Below are 17,891 nucleotides of genomic sequence, written 5' to 3' on the forward strand. Positions count from 1 at the left end.
GTCCATCTACTCTCCGATCTCCAACTCCTCCATGTCTGAGCCCCTGATGACACTCCAATGACCGCCAACACCCCCCCCCCCGCCCCCGTGTTGTCCACCTCCCCCTCCCCTCCAATTTTTCCCAAGCCCCATGAGCTCTCTCTCCCCCGCCCCCTCCCTCTCTGACTTGCAATTCCTTTCTCTGCTGACAGGCAGCCAATCGGTCAATCTGGCTGCTTGTCGCAAGGGAAATTCGGGAGCCACATTAAAGGCCTCCAATTAAGTCGCGATCGCGTGAAGAGAGGTAAGAATTTTTTCCCCGGGTTTCCCATGCACCCTTTGACCCCGGCCCCCCACTATGATAAAATCATGCCCCTAATGTCAGCATGAATAACTATCATGTCAGGAATAGCACAAGCAGCCCCTAACAACATGCCTTGACCCAACTTCTGAAGAGCACCCTCCGATACATTAGTGATATTTTTTTCCTTGTGGCTCCCAAGTAAAGTGACCATTTTACCACCCATTGTGCTGAACTGTATGCTGTAAGGCCCACTGGGAATTTCGTAAATGTAATGGCCATCGTTTTGCTTTAAGAATGTCCTTAGATTGTTGCGTCCTGTCAAGTTGTGTGTTCAGTTAAACCAGTTGCACAGGAAATGCAGAAAGTAAAATTTCCAACCTGCACAACTTGCTCTATGTAGTTTCTTTATTAATACATCTTAATAGAAGACGCACAAACAAACATTCAATTGACACTGTCATTTCACGTTGCACCTTTTAAGCCGACAAACTCATTCCATCAGTAATTCGTTCTTTTGTGAAGTGTGTTTGGGTATCCTGAGAATGTGAAAGGTGCTGCATCCACCTTCGTAACATTGCCCACCTCCATCCGCACCTTAGCCTACCTACCCATCCATGTCTTTGTCATCTCCAGACTCCATTATTTCAATGCTCTCCTGGCCGACCTCCCATCCTCAGTAAACCTCAGCTCATCTGAAACTTTGCCGTCCATACCCTACCCCAGATCAAGTTCTGCTTGCCCATTACCCCTGTTCTCACCAACCTATATTTTTCTATGTTGAGGCGCTACATAAATGCAAGCTATTTCTTGTGCTGCACTTGAATCCAGAGGTGAAAGGACAAGCTACTAAGCCATCCTGTCCACTCCAGCAGGCAGATTGAGTAACTCGGGACTGCAGATTCATCATTCAGTTGGACCAGCTGATTCTCAATTCCCCTTTATCGTAGAGGTTCTGTGTCATTACTTAAATATACAAGGATCCATTTACCACAGAATGTGAAAGCACACATGTTCAGATATAGACACACCCACGTCACGTTTCCTACATTACAACAGTGGCTACACTTCAAAAAGCACTTCATTGATTGTAAAGCACTTTGGAACGTTCTGAGGTTGTGAAAGGCACTATATAAATGCAAGGCTTTCATTTCTTTCTAAAAGCACACACATACCCACATCCCTTATCTATACTACAGATATGTAATTATTCCTAAGTCATGACAAAAGAAAGTTGCCCTTGCACTATATTAGTTTCTTTCCATCTGTTTTCTTCTCTTTCCTCCTGCTCTCCTGAAGGCACTGGAGCACAGTTCCGTTGGCACCAGTAGCCCTCCATTGCCTCGCCCATTCTTCACGTGAGCCATGACAGTGATTGTTGGCACAGTTTTTAAACTGTGGAGAGCATGGCAGCAAAACCAATACAATTCTAAAAGGTCCTGAAACATTAACTCTGTGTTTCTCTCTCCATAGATGCTGCCTGACCCGCTGAGTATTTTACAGCATGTTCTGTATTTATTCCCGTTCTCACCTGATCCTTATACGTGCACTTGCTTGCTGACCTTTTTACCCCCCTCACCAGCCCAGGGACACAGAAGCTAGTTTAAGGACCTCTTCTGCTGCCCCGGCTGAGGTCAGCCAAGTTAGCCAACAGGGGAGCATAGTCGGGCATTTTTTGGAAAGAAGCTTCTGTATTAAGATCACACTGTTTAAACTCTTTAGAAACCACATATTGAAAGGATTGTGGGCACCTTAAACTCAGCTGTTATATTGGAAAGTAATTTAAATCGCCATGGTGACAGCTTAGGCCGATTTAAGCTGTCACCATAACAGTTTACCTTCACATCCTGCCCCGAGGCAGAACAATGCCTCTTTAATGAAGGAATATTCCTGATCTGAACTGCTCCAGAGATACCGGATTAGTTTGATTCAGTGACAGTTTGGATAACCACAAGGTGATTGATTACTAAAGGGTTAAATATCAGGTGGTCGGTTAACATCAAAATGATTAAAAAGTGCATTGGTTCTGAGTGATGGAAATCTGGTCTGATTCAAGAGCTTAGCTAAATCTCCTCTCCTAGGACTGTGCATTCAAACTTTAAAAAGTTATTGTAGAAAAAAATCAAATAAAATGATTTGTCACAGTGACAGTAATATGTAATTGTACTTTACCTGCCATAACAGATTCCTATTGAAATCAATGTTAGTGCAAATCTCCCCTAAATGGCACGGTGAGTAGCTGAAACATATACACCACGAAAATCCCAGATTTGATGCCCAACCTGTGGCAAGTTCACTGATCCCAACCAGAACAGCAGTCGGGGCCCCACAATTGGCCTCAACATTCCTGAATTAGGGAGTGGAGAATCGGCCAGGATTCCCACTCCTGATTCTTTTCCAGGGATCCGGGCTGGAAGTGCTGAGTTACTCCCCTGACTTATTTTTAGGTTCCGGTGCATCGCTGGTATTTTGTCCTCTTCCTCCACTGTGAAAACAGATACAAAGTACTCATTTAACATGTCTACCATTTCCATATTGTCCATTATAGTCTTGCCTGCATCTGTCTTTAATGGGCCCACATTCCACTTTACCACTCCCTTTCGCTTAATATTTTTATTAAAACTTTTGATGTAAGCTTTGCAAGTCTTATCATATTCCTTTTTGCACCCTTATTACTTTCTTTGTATCCTTATGTTCCTCTTTATAGCTCTCCCAGTCTGCTGGATTTCCACTTTTCCTTGCCTTTTCTTTTAGTATGATACTGTCTCTTACCTCATTTGTTGACCATGGTTAATTACACAAGTGAAGCCTTTGCCTTTTAGAGGTATGTACTGGTTTTGTATTGTACCAAATATTTCACTGAATGCATCCCATTGTTTGACTGTAGATGTTCCCTTACCATCAGATTGTTAATTAATTCTGGTTCAGTACTTATCATTAAATCCAGTATGACCCGTTCCCTTGTCAGTTCTAAAACATATTGTTCTAGAAAACTGTCCCGAATACATTCTAGAAATAGATTGTTTTTACCACTTGAGCTGTGAAAATTAAAATCTCCCGTTATAACAACATTGTTTTTGTTACATGCTTCGCTGTTCTGCGTATTTACACATCCTCCCATTACATCACTACTATCAGAAGGTCTGTAGACAATTCCTACCAGAGTCTTGCATCCTTTTCTGTTCCTTGGCTCTATCAATGGTGTTTCCCAATGCCTGATCCTTACTGGAATCCCATCTCTCTACTGTTATAACTCCAACGAATATAATGATTTATTTTCTCCACCTCCCCATCCCCTAATTCCTCTAATCCTATTTTATCCTGAAGGCCTTTATTCCATGCTGAGGAACAATTATCCAGGTGGCCATTCTTCATGTGTGAGCCTTGACGATGAATGTTGGTGGCCTGTTCAACCGTGGGAGGATACCACATCTGAGCCTGATCCTGTCCTTACCCAATGCCTATACACGCACACTTCCAGCAGAGTCTCTGATTAGTAATCTGGAGCAGGAACCAGGAATTTAACTTTTGCCCTTAATCCTGAGGCACTGAGGATAATTGTTGCAACCTTGCTGCAACTGAAATCAGCTAACTCAACACAAACCTGTGATTGAATGTGGAACATTTCGTGTCTGAATATCTGTCACTCACTGAATAAATGTATTGAGCCATCAGGAAAGTCTTTACAGTGACCATGAGTGTCAGTTTGGCTCAACTGAGAGCCCCACTCCAGGATGTCAGTATATAATCTAGGCTGGCACTTCAGTGTAGTATTGAGGGAGTGCTGCATTGTCAGGGGTGCTGTCTTTAGGATGATATATTAAACTGAGGCCCCTTCAGCCTGTTAAGGTGGATGAAAAAAATACCATAGCACTATTTGAAGAGAAGGGAGTTCTCCTATTGCCCTGGCCAACATTTATCTCTCAAAAAAAAAGATTAATTGGCCATTTATCTTATTTTGTTTGTGGGACTTTGCTGTGCATATATTGGTTGCTGCGTTTGTCTATAAAACGGTGATGACACTCCAAAAAATAATTCACTGGATACAAAGCACTTTGTGATGTCCTGAAGATTTAATAAGGTGATATGTAAAGACAAGTTCTTTCTTTTAGTACTATACTGTGATCAGTCTTTAGGAGGACATTAAATGTATACTTATGAGTCATCAACAGCCTGCTGTGATGCAAAAGCACCTAAAATTCTATCACTCAATTTCAGACAGAGAGTGAGATCCTGAGAGGATAGGAGTGCATGGAGTTTACAAACAAAGAGTAAGTGTTAACCCTGTCACATATGTATTTGGGTGGAGAGAGATTTCTTTATTACTCAGCAGGTTAATTTAAGGAGTATTAGTTGGATCCTATAACTTTCCAATTAGGCAGGTTCTGCCATCCTAATGAGGGACAATGAGGAGATTATGGGACCCTTTTGTCTTGCAAAGCAGTGCCTTTCTTCTGCGGGTGTCACAAAGGTGTTTCTCAGCCCTCAGAATGGAGTTACTGTGGCTGATAAGTTTATTCAACCAGCGGAATAGTGTCGATGGGGAAAAGAAAGAAGAGAGCTAATGCTCGCCGGAGCGGTAGGGGGGTCAGAGAAGCGGAGCGGCCTAAATTAGTCTCATCAATCTGTCCATTAATGCAAAGCTTCTCTCCATTGTTGAGTAGCCTGTAAAGCTGTCATTTGGTGGCAGTTCAGAGTTTTAATGCCAAGCTGTCTGTGACACTCTCTCCTCTCTGCACTGCCACCTCTCGCACCCCCTTCATCTGTAGGGAAAGACACCGCTTGCTCACAGTAGTCTGGGTAATTAGGCTTTACCCATTGTATGCTCAAAAAAGAAAGTAAAAGGAAATGAAACCATGTGCATTCATTTTTACATCCCCCCTCCCAAAAAAAATAAAACTAGCAGCACTATTTTGTTTTATTTTAAAATTGTTAGTCTAATTTTTTTGATTTACCTACTGTGTGGTAAGATTGAGTCTAGATCCTGACACTGGGGTGTTCTAAGTGAAAAGGGAATGAGTTGTTTGAATGACGGCAGTTGCTGGAATGCTTTTCTTCCTTAGGTCATTGCTGCAAACAAGTCCAGTCGAGGAGTATTTTATTTGCAGAGGGGCTGAGGCCATCTGCCTTGGTTTTGAGGGAAAGGGGGGCTGTCATTTACAATCTGTTTGTCAGCGAGCTCCTCCGACCATTGCACGTTTGCAGATTCTATACTGTGCTGGATGAATTCTGCAATTTCATTTAGCACTCCTTGTACTTCGCTCCTAACTTGGATGAGAAAAAGTACCCATTGTTAGATATTTCAAAAATGTCCCTTGTCCAAATTGATATGATTATTACTCTAAAATTAAGTTCTGGGCAACTATTAACTGTTACTGCTGTTACTGGAGAAACACAGGGCTATTTTAATGCAATTTGATTTCTATATCATAAAACCAACCATTTTAATTGCAATTAGTAACTCATTCATTAATGATTCATGACACAACCTCTATGATATTTCAGGTCAAGTACAGATCAAACTGTTGATCGTATAATTCAATGCTTAGTGAATTTTTTTCTAATTGCTATGTGAAGCTGAAAGCATTGTCAGATATTTATAATGAAAAGAGCTATATGCATCACCCAAAGGAGCTCCCCATCCAGGCCCGTTTCTTTCCTGAGTTCTTAAAAAGATATTCTTGCCTGGTAAAGTGTTCTGCAAGTCAAACTTTACCTGGTTTAAAACTCCACAGGTGTTTGCAATGGCATCATTGAGATGCAGTAATATCATCACTTTGCCATTCAGATCTGCTGCATTTATAACTTTAGTTTTGTCCCTCTCCTCCTTGTTTTAGTTTCCCGTGTCCCTGTACCGCACAACATTTTCTGGTTGAGTAGGTTGGAAGATGACCCTCTCCCTGCCAGGTCTAGCCACTAGGAGACACACCAGAGCAGCTTAAGATATTGTGCACTCCAATTTATACTATGTCCCTAAAGAGAAACATCTAACCTTCCCTGGGGTACCCATGTAGGAACTACATCAACAGGCACTGAATTAATGGATGCTATCTCAGCAGGCACAATATTAGAAAGCACTGTATCAGGAAGCACTGTATTAATGGGCAATATATCAGCACACAATGGGCGCAATATCAGGAGGCAATGTATCAGCAAGCATTGTATTAATGGGTGGTATATCAGCATGTGCTATATCAGCAGGTGCTGTATTAATGAGCGATGTAACAGCAGGCACTGCATCAGCATGTACTGTATATTGGGCACTATATCAGCAGGTGTTGTATAATGGATGATAAATCAGCAGGAACTGTATATATAGTCACTGTATCAGCATGTGCTGTATTGGGTGCCATATCAGCACACAATGGACACTATATTAGCAGGCATGACAGAAAGTGATGCTATATCAGCAGGTGCCATATCAACAGATGTTACATGAATAGGCAGAAGAAGAACAGACACTATATCAGCAGTTGCTATATCAGTAGAAGATACATCGGCATATGTCACATCAGTAGGCACTGTATCAGAAGCCATATAAGCGGTATATGTGAAATCACTATATCATCAAGCATTTATTGCAACGCAAACTTTTTCAGTGCATTTGTTTGTTGCAGTTCTTTAACTAAGAGTCCTGCAACATAATTTTTCGCTGACCACTGTCCTTTAGCCAAGCTGGAAAGCTCACCCACAAGTTCTGAATTTTTAATTTTTGTTATAATTATCAATCATCATAAACTGATCCAGCAAATCAAAAATTATCTTTACGTTCTAAACCAGAGACAGACATTTAAAAGATCCCGGGATCGTGTTTACACCAGTACTATCGGCACAATCCGGGCGGAATCAGCCGGACCAGCCCAAAAGTGGTTTTGGGCGTAACTCACTTACGTTAAAATTAGAATTTTAACGTAAGTGAGTTACGCCCAAAACCACTTAACTTTGAGTTTTCCACGATCTTTTACGCTGAGTTCAAGATTCATTTCGCCCGGATCAGGCCCTGCCCGCAAAACTGGCCGCACTCCCAGGTCAAAATTGTGAGATTCCGCCGGTTGTGCTGGTTCGGGAAGGCTCTTCGAATTGTGTTCATTTTCTTAGGCGCACACCCACTGGTAGGCACGCTTTAAAAGTTTTTCATCTCAAAAAATATTTAATTTACTAGGAAGCTGACTAGTGTACACCAATAAAACTTTTAAACGGTTCATTATAGTTTTTTTTAAAGTCATTTTCAGTGATTTAAAATCAGGTGGAGGACTGGATACTTATTAAAAATGCTTATTTTTAGTGATAATCCCATTTTCAGCTGCATTAATAAAACTACACCAGGTTACCACTCTTAAATACATCAAGGAATACTTTATTAATGGAAAGAGAAAAAAATAGAAATGATTAGGTTCTATTACGCTGCCCGATTGCGCTGGTTCATGGAAGATTTTACATTTGAGATTATGCAAATGAATTTTAGCAGTAATTTGAACTGTAACCTAACCAGCACAATTTCAAGCGAATTTTGGGTCCCAATTGCGCCCAAAGCGGAAACTCTACCGTCGTCCCATTCCCCCCCCACCACCATTTCAGGGTCCCATGGCAGATCTGTTGTCCCTCAGGTCACTGCTATCTAAATATTCCAGGTGTATTTATGCACTTGGAGCATTTTATTGAGGTTCTTTGGAATTGGGTACAAAATATTCTTGTGCATGTCTGGTGCTCTTCTTTTGGCAGTTTCAACAGTGGACTGAGATTCAAGACAAATTGGGAATAAATCCTGTAAGGATGATCGGAATCTATGCAGAAACAACTTGATTTTTTTTAAAATGAAGGCACTGAACAAAGTGAAATGCTTTTTTAAAATGCTACTGATTATATCAGTTGTTACAAGGTTCGGGCAGCTCTGCGAGCAGAATGGGGAGGAGCTATGCGTTGTAGTTGGTAGTTTGTATACCCTGCCCTCCCACTAAACCTGCCTACATTTCACTGGGGGGCTGGAACTCGCGCGTCACTGCAGAGTGCTCTAGAGGCTGAAATCTGATCTCCCTTAATTTTTTCTCTCTCTCTCTGCCACAGGCTCTCCTCTGGCAGTTCAAGTCTACGAGCCAAGCTTTCACACACACACACACACACACACAGAGCGCAGCCAGCAAAGTAAAAGTGCTACTACACACACACACAGGACGGACGGAGCCAAGCTGCACTTCTGGAGGACACAGTGTACAACCGTGATACAAAAAAAACCTCCAGCCCTCACAATCCAGCAACTCTCCTTGGAGACAAGCAGCAGCACTGGGCAAAAAAAAATATTTTTGTATAAAAACCGAGGCGCAGGAGGGAAAAAGAAAGAAGAGAAAATGCAAACAAATCATTGGTAAAAAAAAACTGATGAGGAAAGGATTGGTCTCCCAGGCTCGAACAGGCTCTTAAACTGAATTCAAGAGATTGCCATTTTTGGATGCGTTGACAAGCACCTCTTGGGTTTTTCATTACTGTGCTTCATGCTGGATTTACAAATGACTTGAATATTCTAAGAAAGTCTTTATTTCTCATCGTTTTTAATCCACTCGAGGGAAACCTTGAACTTTGCTGTGAGGACCTGAGGGATTTCTGACTGAGTCGAAATCGGCACCTTTTAACTTGGGAGCATTATTTTGCCACCACTGGTCAGTAAAGCTTTCGATCGCTTTTTCTCTCTCTCATTTTAATTTTAGTAGAATGACGATTCTAATATCAGTTCAGCCGCCTTGTATTGGGATGAGGGGGGTCCGTGGAGCATCCCTTGAGGTAGGATCTATGGGCCAATTAGAGATGTATGATATATGGAGACAGGCGTGTGGAGGGGGCTGGGAGCTGTGAAATTGCTGCACGTTTTCACTCAGAAACCCAGCAGGAAAGAGGGAAGATTGCAAAAAAAGGAGAGTGCGAGAGATTGTGGTTCAGACAGGCTATGATTGATGAGTGGGTTCTCTGTGTGTATATATTATATATATATATATAAATACACACACACGCTATTGCAAACTTTGCTCTGTTGAGTCGAGCTGTTAAAATCGAACTCATAGTATTGAACTGGTTTCAAACCAACAGACAAGTTTGTCCGCTTACGTTACCATTGGCGGTCAAAGCGTTAAGTGTGTATCATTTTTCATTTGATCCAAGTCGTGGGCAGTTTTCTGAGTTATATTCGGTGGTTGAATGAAGTATGTATTTTGTGGCATCCATATTCCACCTCTCCCGAATAAGCAAACAAAATAACTTACAAAGTGTTGCTGTCGAACATCTCCAAGAGGACTGTACAATGATTAACTCAAATGTGTGAGCTGCTGGCTGATATGATCCCATTCTAACACTGGGCTGTAGCTCCCCCATTGATTTATTTACTGAACGTTAAAGGCGGCAGTCTAATGGAAACCCTAAACCGAGTGAACTTTTTTCTAGCTGATTTTTGAAAGCGCTTGTGTTTCAAAGTGAAGAGCCTCTCTGTGACTTCTGAAGCCCCCGACGGTGTGTGAGATATGGTTGTCCTGGCGGATTAGTGAATAGATTTTGTAAATGGATATTGTTTACCTTGCTGCTCGCAGGTTCACGCTGACCCAGGTTGCGGTCCCCACCCCTTCCCAGTGTTAGTATCTGTTTGTCAGGTTACTGTACTGCACAAGTAACCATTTGAGAGTCACTGTGGGTCTTTCAACCCCCTTCTTGTCTCCATTTTCCATGTACAGATAGAAGTGGGTTTAAAACGTGATTTGAAAATATTCTGGGAATTCAGTTAATTGTCATATCGTTTACATTCCACCACCAGATGCCTCAAACACTTGACAAATGTTACTGGAGCTGAACACGTTTGTTTGAAACTTTCAGTTGCAGAATTCTGTTAAGTTGCTGTTTGATTTAAAGTCGCAGTAAACAGTGATTTCAAAGCCGCAGTGGTGCGGGTCCCCTGTAGGCACTGCCATGCTTAAGTCCTTTACTGGGTTCAGAGTGAGCTCTTGCTAATACCCGTCATCCTGTCTTTTTAAAAGTGTTGTACATCACAGAAGGGAATTTCTTTGGGAACCATTGCAACATGTTTGATTTAAAAATAATTTGAAATATCCAAATTCCTTGAGTTTAATGGATATCTAGAGAGTGATATTAGACGATTTTAAAACAAACAGGATCAATCTCGCAGGTCCTCCCCCCTTGCTTCTAAGTGGTCTTGTGCTATTCACTCACGATCGGACCCACCGGTGTACAGATAACACTGGCTCTGCCAGCGGTTCTAGTTCAGTGAACTGTAAACTGCTGTGTGTCCGGGACAGTGCGGAGGATTGAGGAGCAGAACTGTTTGCTCTGAGCGTGAATTCCCCCACATCGTGGAGAGGAATCAGCAATATCCCTTTCTGAAAACGACCTATTGTCGTTTACAAGGTGGTTTGTTTTGTATCAGCGTAGGTGGCGAGCTCATTAGGACCTCGATACTGTCATTTGAGCCGGGCTGGAGAAACACTCTTCCATTGATTCATGATGTGAACACGTTGGCGATATCAGCCTTTGGAGACTCTTATCACATTGAGAGCAATGTTCTTTCTATTGAGAATCAAATATTAACCCTTTCGGCACTCTGATAGGGTTAATGCACATCCATTTTTCGCAAAAGTTGCAACTGGTTTATAATCAGAATCCTGCTGGAAATAGCAATCTTGCCCCTTTCAGATGCCAGTCCAACATCTGAAAGGGGCAAGATTGGGGAATAGGTTCGGGTGTAAACCCTTCAGGTTAATAATGGTAAGTCAAAAGCAAAATACTGCGGATGCTGGAAATCTGAAATAAGATCAGAAAATGCTGGAAATACTCAGCAAGTCAGGCAGCATCTGTGGAGAAAGAAACAAGAGTTAATGTTTCAGGTCGATGACCATTCGTCAGAACTGCTGGTTAATAATGGTCTTGGGTGGGTGATATGTTCTGAGCCGTGCACAGTTCTCTTAATTATATTTTCAATATTGGACGGAAAAAATAAAAAAGAGAACACGTAAAGCGAATATCAAAAATGTGAGAAAACAAATGGAAAATGCTGGGACGTTCAGCTTCTGAAAAGATTTCAGGTATGACACTGACTCACAACACTTATCATCCACCTAAAACCATTAAACTTGAAAGGTTTATAGCTGAAGGATTCACCGATCTTTCCTTTTCAGATGTTGGCCCGACCTGCTGTGTTTTTATTTCAAGAACTGTACAGAATCTATGTGTTGTACATGCTTTGTGTGATGGAAAATGTATGTTTAGAAACTTGAAAAAGGGAGCTCAGTGTTGAAGAGACTGAAGACCTATTTACCCTGCTCAGCATATTTCAACTCCCTAGTGTAGTATTCAGCCCTACAGTTACACAGAATGCCATTCTTCTTGATGTACAGTGCACTCCTGTGAGACTTTTTCTACAATATTGTACCTATTTAGTAGCTATATAGAAAAATGGATGTTGTGTGCTGTAAGGTAGAAAATGAGGCATGTGTGTTGAACAAAAAAAACTGCCATAGTCACAAAAATGAGACAGTTTAAGCCATCTGAGATTAATGGCATTAACACCAGTTAGACTGAGCTGGCAAATGAATAGTTAGCCAGTTAGCAGTTCGCAGTGTGCGGATCAAGGCTAAAGATTGTAGAATGAGGCACCTCAGAAGAAAATGACCCATGTTATTATACATTTAGCTAAAAGCAGCCTTCCAGAGGGTGAACAACAGGCAAACTTTTGTTTTAAAAAAACAAATCTGAGGTAAAGGACTTTACATCGCAAAAAGGATTTTCGCTTTTTAAAAAAAAATCAACACTACTTTTCAAGATTGATTTTTCTTTCCGTTATGAATGCTTATTTGTTATAAACTGGATTTAGGGAAAGATCAATCCAAAGAATATGAATTAATTGGTTATATTCTTTGTAATGGTTTTTAAAAAAAATTGAATTACATTTATTTTTGGTTGCAGTGCCATTGCGACCTTGAAAGGGTTAATATGTAACAGGCATCCATCGACAGAGAGTAGCCTCCACCAACAGAAATAAAATGCTTGCCACAAAATGTTAAGACTAATTCTGTACGTGAGAATGATCAACTCATTGGTCATTTCAGTGGTTACCATTAGCTTTGTATCCTTGCACATAGATGGAGAAGTCTCTTTGCGCTGGCTCAAAATTTTAATATCTTTCAATAATCTTGGTTGTATCTTCCTTTTCTCAATTTGCAAAGCCATTAGAAAGCAAATCCCCTTGTTAGTCTGTGCTACACCAGCCGGTCTCAGCTAGGGCAGAGATGAGGCGCTACCGTTATCACATCTCTTCGCTTTAGGGGAGGGAAAATTAAACAGGAACCCTTCTCCTGATCAGTGTGCAGTGACCCCTTCTGGACGTGCTGGTTGAGGAGAGGGTCAGTTTCGGCTCTGATGTGTCCCATAGTAAGATAGCCTGCTGGCACTCGGCAACACTCGCACGTGAATACTGGCCACTTGAACAAGGAACTAGAGGGCAACGAGTGCCCCTGGAACTATGTCCCAGTAAGGGAGTCAACACCTTCAAGAAAGGAGGAGGGGGAGGGTGGAAATTGGTGAAAGATATAAGAGACCCATCCGAAATGAATTAAAAAACATCTTTACATTATTGCATCTGAGAACTGCAGTAATATGTTTGTCCTAGAATCAGGCAAACTGTCTCTGGTTTTGTTTTTTTTCAACAATGCTGCTGTGGCCAAGGGAATAATTCTGCTGTGCAACTATTGCATGAAGATTCTGTACTGTCGTAGTGGGTAAATGCACTACTTGCATGTTCCTGAGATTGAGAAAGTCTTGGGATGAGTCCCTGGTTTGTGTTGAATTAGCTGGTATCAGATGGGGCAGTGGTGGGAGTGCTACAACTGGTCCCAGTATCCTTAGGCAGAGGGAGAAAAGGCTTCCTGCTCCTAATGCTATTGAGAGACCCCACGGGGAAAGTCGGGTGCGGACGGGATTGGGCACTGTTGTGATGACTCCTGTGTTGAACAATCATACACTCGCTGTCTCGACTCGCACACAAAGGATAGCATCTTCGGTGAGGTGCCAGAAAGCCCCAGTTCTTGTGGTTCCATACCCCAGCAAAAGTGAGGAGAGGAGAAAAAAATGTAGTAATGGTGGGGAGGGAGGCAGAAACACACAAAAAAAATTGATTTGCCAGATTCTACATGAAAGAACGATAACATCAGGAGAAAAATCAACATAAATAAAGAACTTGTATTTATATGGTGCCCTTCAGGACGTTCCCAAAGCGCTTTAAAGCCAGTGAAGTACTTTTGAAGTGTAATCACTGTTGTAATGTAGGAAACACCACATTGGCACAGAAGTCACACTTTTACACCCGCTGCTTTGTTGCAAAAGATCATTTAAAACAGTGCAGACGTCACAGTCCAAGCACACGTTACAATATCACCAGTGTGAGGGTGCTAATTATGGACCAGATTCTGCAGTTTCTTTTTTCAAAAAGCTTCTTCTACTATTGAAAGAGTTAATGATGTCTAGCCATGCCTGAGAAGAGTTTTATTGTATTCCCACGAAATTACGTCATTGTGATTTTAATATTGGTATAAAACACAAGTGAAAGTTCCGCGCTAAGCTTCCTGTCATTTAGAACTAAACCAATGGCTGAAATGATAAAGGCAACCTGCAACTGAGCCAGTTTCCATCCCTGGTCTGTCCTCAGTTGGCTGATCTTAGCCAGGGCTGTGATAGCAACATCGCAATTCAAGAACTCAGTGTTCTTAGGCTAGGGAGAAATCAACAACAAACACGTGCATTTATTTGGCGCCTTTAACGTTGAAAAACGTCCCAAGGCCCCTGGGTTCCCACTCCTGATTGTTATCTGGTGACCCCTGCTGGAAAGTGTGTGTGGAAACATTTAATTGTATAATGTGATTCGCCTCAACAAGTCTGCACCGGTGTTTTTCTCCATATGAGCCACCTTATCCAATCCAATTCTCTTGCTTCTTCCCCATAGCCTTTAGTTCTCTTTTTCAAGCAACGGCCTGAATGTGTGAATGTCAGGTGGGGACAGGATTGGACTCGGCTGTGGTGTTCCTCCATAGGCTGCCAGTACTTGCTGTCTAGACTTGCACGTGAAGAATGACCACTTGTGTGAGACACCAATAGGCAGTTAGTGCTGTTGGAACCTCTCCCTAACAAGGAGGCATCGCCTTCAATAGAGGAGGAGGGAAAATCAAAGAGGGGGATAAAAGAAACCCTTTCTTATTCAGGACATTTTCAAGTGTTTATCATTTAGAACTAAACCAAATCTGAATCGCCAGTTATTGACATTTTTATTACAAAGCTGTTGCAAGGTTGTATCTCTGCTGAGTTCAAGGTTATACGATACGTCAAAATGTGATTTATTTTCAATTCTGGTCTCGTAAAGATTTTTTTTTTCTCCTGGCTTCCTTTTCATCTATTGGCTTGATACCAACGGCACCGAATTCGGACAGCAAAATCTTGTGGGGCTCCATCTTCAGATCTTTCATCTTTCAGTCGTTTGCTCAACATCAAATCCATTGGGCCTTTTGTAATTTTACTTACTCTGAGAACCGTGAAGATCGGCCTAACGTTTTTCTTCCCCGCCCCCCCCCCCCCCCCCACAGAAACCAACGATTTGCTCCTCGGATCAACTTTCTTAAAATGCTTTGTCTTGCTGCCATACTCTCTTCGTTAGATATATGTAACGGCACAATTCAACAAAGAGCCTGGAGCTCTCCTCGTGCCCTGGCCAACATTTCTCCCTTAACTAATACCATCAAAAACAAATTAGCTGGTCATTTGTCTCAATTGCATTTTATAGGATCTTCGTGTGAACAAGTTGACTGCCGTGTTTGCCTCCATAAAAACAGTTACTACATTCATAAGTAATTTAATGAATGTGAGGGGCATTGGAACCTCTAGCATGTCATAAGGCGCCATATAAATGCACGTTTATTTGTTTTTTTTCTTTCAAAAAACCTATCTCTCTGACCGTGTGTTCACTCTGCCCTCTTCCTTAATCTTTCCCACCTCTTGCTGGGGACGTTTTCCTCTCCCATTTGCAAAGTGCTCTGAGGCGTTCTTTTACGTGAAGCGCGTTATATAAGTTTGAGTTGTTCAAATTTATCTGTGTGACATGTTTGAAAAGCATTGAAGTGTTCAGGAGTTATTGCGGCACGCTGAGAAAGGTCAGTGGAGATGACCTCACCTCATGATTTTTTTAACACTGGGATCTTGTACCGAAGTATTTCAGGTTTAAAAATTAGCCAGACTGCAGAGACTCGCTACAGTAGCTAATGTTTAGCTGCTGGTTGTATAGGCCTGGATGAGCAGGCAATGTGATGGCAATAAATCGTTGCAGTCAAGTGACAGCATTGGGTTATTATTAATTGTGGGCTTCGTGTTGGGTTGCGCCTTTAGAAATCCTCTTTTTTAAAAAAAAGGTGGCTTTAAGGGCACTATACACTCCTCAGTATCTCAGGGTGTGGAAATTGAAATTACCCAGGTTTCCCATTCATAGTTGCTGTTCAGTGACCCCAACTGGAAAGCCTGCATACATTGACACCAAGGAAGACAAGATTTGAGTATGCTGTGATATCCCAGGTTGGATAACCTTTCGACACTGTTTAACCTCACAAATGAAGACTGACCACTTGGGTGAGGTAATGGAGGATGCCCAGTGCTTGTGGAAATGTACCCCAATCAGAGTGAGCACCTTTTTGGTGGGAAAGAAATCCTTTCACCAATTCCATGAACGGTTATAATCTTGTGCAGTTTAAGGAGTTCATACTGGAGAGTGGCTATATTTCTAATGCAGATTCCCTCCTCCTCCCCCACTTAAAAACTAGCCATATGGCTGTGTAAGTAACACTAAGCGTTTTGTTAAGGTTGTTTTGTATTAATTGCCCATCAATATTTTAGTTCACTGCATCAACTATTTGACTGATCCGTCCAACTCTAACACTTTCAGACACTGTGAAACTTTTTTTTTAAAAGTTTGTTTGGATTAGAAGCGTTTTCCCTAGTTTGTTAATTGGTTATAATCTCATTCCCTAAATCCTATGGGATTGTATTTTTGGCCAGAAGGATCAGATTACATCCAATAAAACAGGTTTTTTAAAAAAATCCTGCATAATTTAAAATGCAATTGATGAAACCATGCAAAAGGTATTTCAAATATCTACTGTAGAAAGATACTGTAAGTGGAGTTTTAGATAAGATTGTCTTGCAGGATGGTTTAGTAAAGGGAGCACTGGACTTTGAGGATTAAATATTGCTTTGGGGCGTTTGGATAGATGATTCCTGGTAAGCGAGTTCTTGCCGTTCCTGGCTTCATTGCCAGCTCTCTGCTCTTAAGTAATCTGTAGTGGAGCTCACTGCAGGAAATCCCAGGACAAAGAATCATGTCACTGACCTCAAGTACTCGAGGTGCCGGGCGGTAGGAGGCTACTGAAGAGACAAAGGAGCCCTCAGAGCGACAGGACAGGTCACTGAAATGAGCAGATGGCACTTATCGGCCAGAACGAGTGAAGACAAATGGGGTTTCTTGCCGTGTGAGACAGGGGACTTCTATTGACATTATGGAAACAGAGGCAAGATACAATCATTTGAAAGCTGTGTGGCTTGTTTACAAAAATGCAAAGTCTGTGTTTCATATGCAGCAGAAAAATCTTTGATGTGCAGATTGTGATCATGTATTGGTTGAATTAATGCCAACTGGAACACTGAGTTTTGTTTGCTTTAAAAACAGCGAGCAAGGTCAACGGTACATACGTCCTGTGTTTTGCTCATCAAATTCCTTGGATCAAAAGTAAAAGGGATCAGGCCATTTCCATCTGAGGCCACTGTTCAGTACTCTTGGTGCCAATCCCACATAGTGATGTCCAGTTAAATCCAGCTATCCACAAACCTGCCCGGTGGCATTATATATGTTTTTTTAAACTGAGTTCCAGTTTACTCTTCAAATAAAACCAGAAAATGCTGGAAATGCACAGCAGGTCAGTCAGCATCTGTTACATACCCGGAACGTCATAACCTTGCAGATGCTAACCTGTTTCCAGAATTGTCATTTTTTTTCTTTCAATTTAGAACCTGGTTTTCAACCTTATTTTTGTAATTCTGTATTTTTTTGCATTCTTTTTCATTTTATTGCGTTCAATTGCTCAGGTTGGGTTATTTGCACTATATAAGGATTTTCCCTTTCCCCAATTCCGCCTCCCCCTCCCCCTGCCCTCCTGAAGGCGCTGACTCAACAACAACAACTTGCATTTATATAGCGTCTCTACAGTGATACAGAGATGCAATGCAGCGCAGCCATACCTTGCCCAAATGCCCATTCTTCTTGGCCGATAACAAGAACTTGCATTTATATATCGCTTTTAACGTAGAAAAACATCCCAAGGCACTTCACCGAGGTATAATCAGACAAAAGTGGATGTCGAGCCAATGAAGGAGATCGTAGGAGGGGGTGGGTTTTAAAGGAGGGTCTTAAAGGAGGAATGGGAGATGGAGAGGCGGAGTGGCTAAAGGAGAGAATTCAAGAGCATGGTGCATAGACAGCTGAAGGCACAGCCATCAGCGGTGGGGCGAATGAGGGGAGATGCACAAGAGTACA

The 17,891-nt window shown here is 41.8% G+C and overlaps 1 protein-coding gene across 7 annotated transcripts in view; it reads left to right on the plus strand.

Annotated features, from left to right (window-relative positions):
* Positions 1 to 17,891, plus strand: part of LOC137320848 (fibroblast growth factor receptor 3-like) — a 181,645-nt gene that overhangs the window by 24,732 nt on the left and 139,022 nt on the right. For 5 of the 7 annotated variants that reach the window (XM_067982749.1, XM_067982776.1, XM_067982804.1 and 2 more), the window contains exon 2: positions 8,345 to 8,934. The exons of 1 other annotated variant lie outside the window; for it this stretch is intronic. The gene's annotated coding sequence lies outside the window, so the exon portion shown is untranslated. Of the gene's footprint in view, positions 1 to 8,311; positions 8,935 to 17,891 lie in introns of those variants that run through there. One more of the 7 variants, XM_067982759.1, reaches the window with a different exon arrangement.

The sequence above is a fragment of the Heptranchias perlo genome, chromosome 1 (genome assembly GCF_035084215.1).
Source record: "Heptranchias perlo isolate sHepPer1 chromosome 1, sHepPer1.hap1, whole genome shotgun sequence".
NCBI classification, from domain to species: Eukaryota; Metazoa; Chordata; class Chondrichthyes; order Hexanchiformes; family Hexanchidae; genus Heptranchias; species Heptranchias perlo.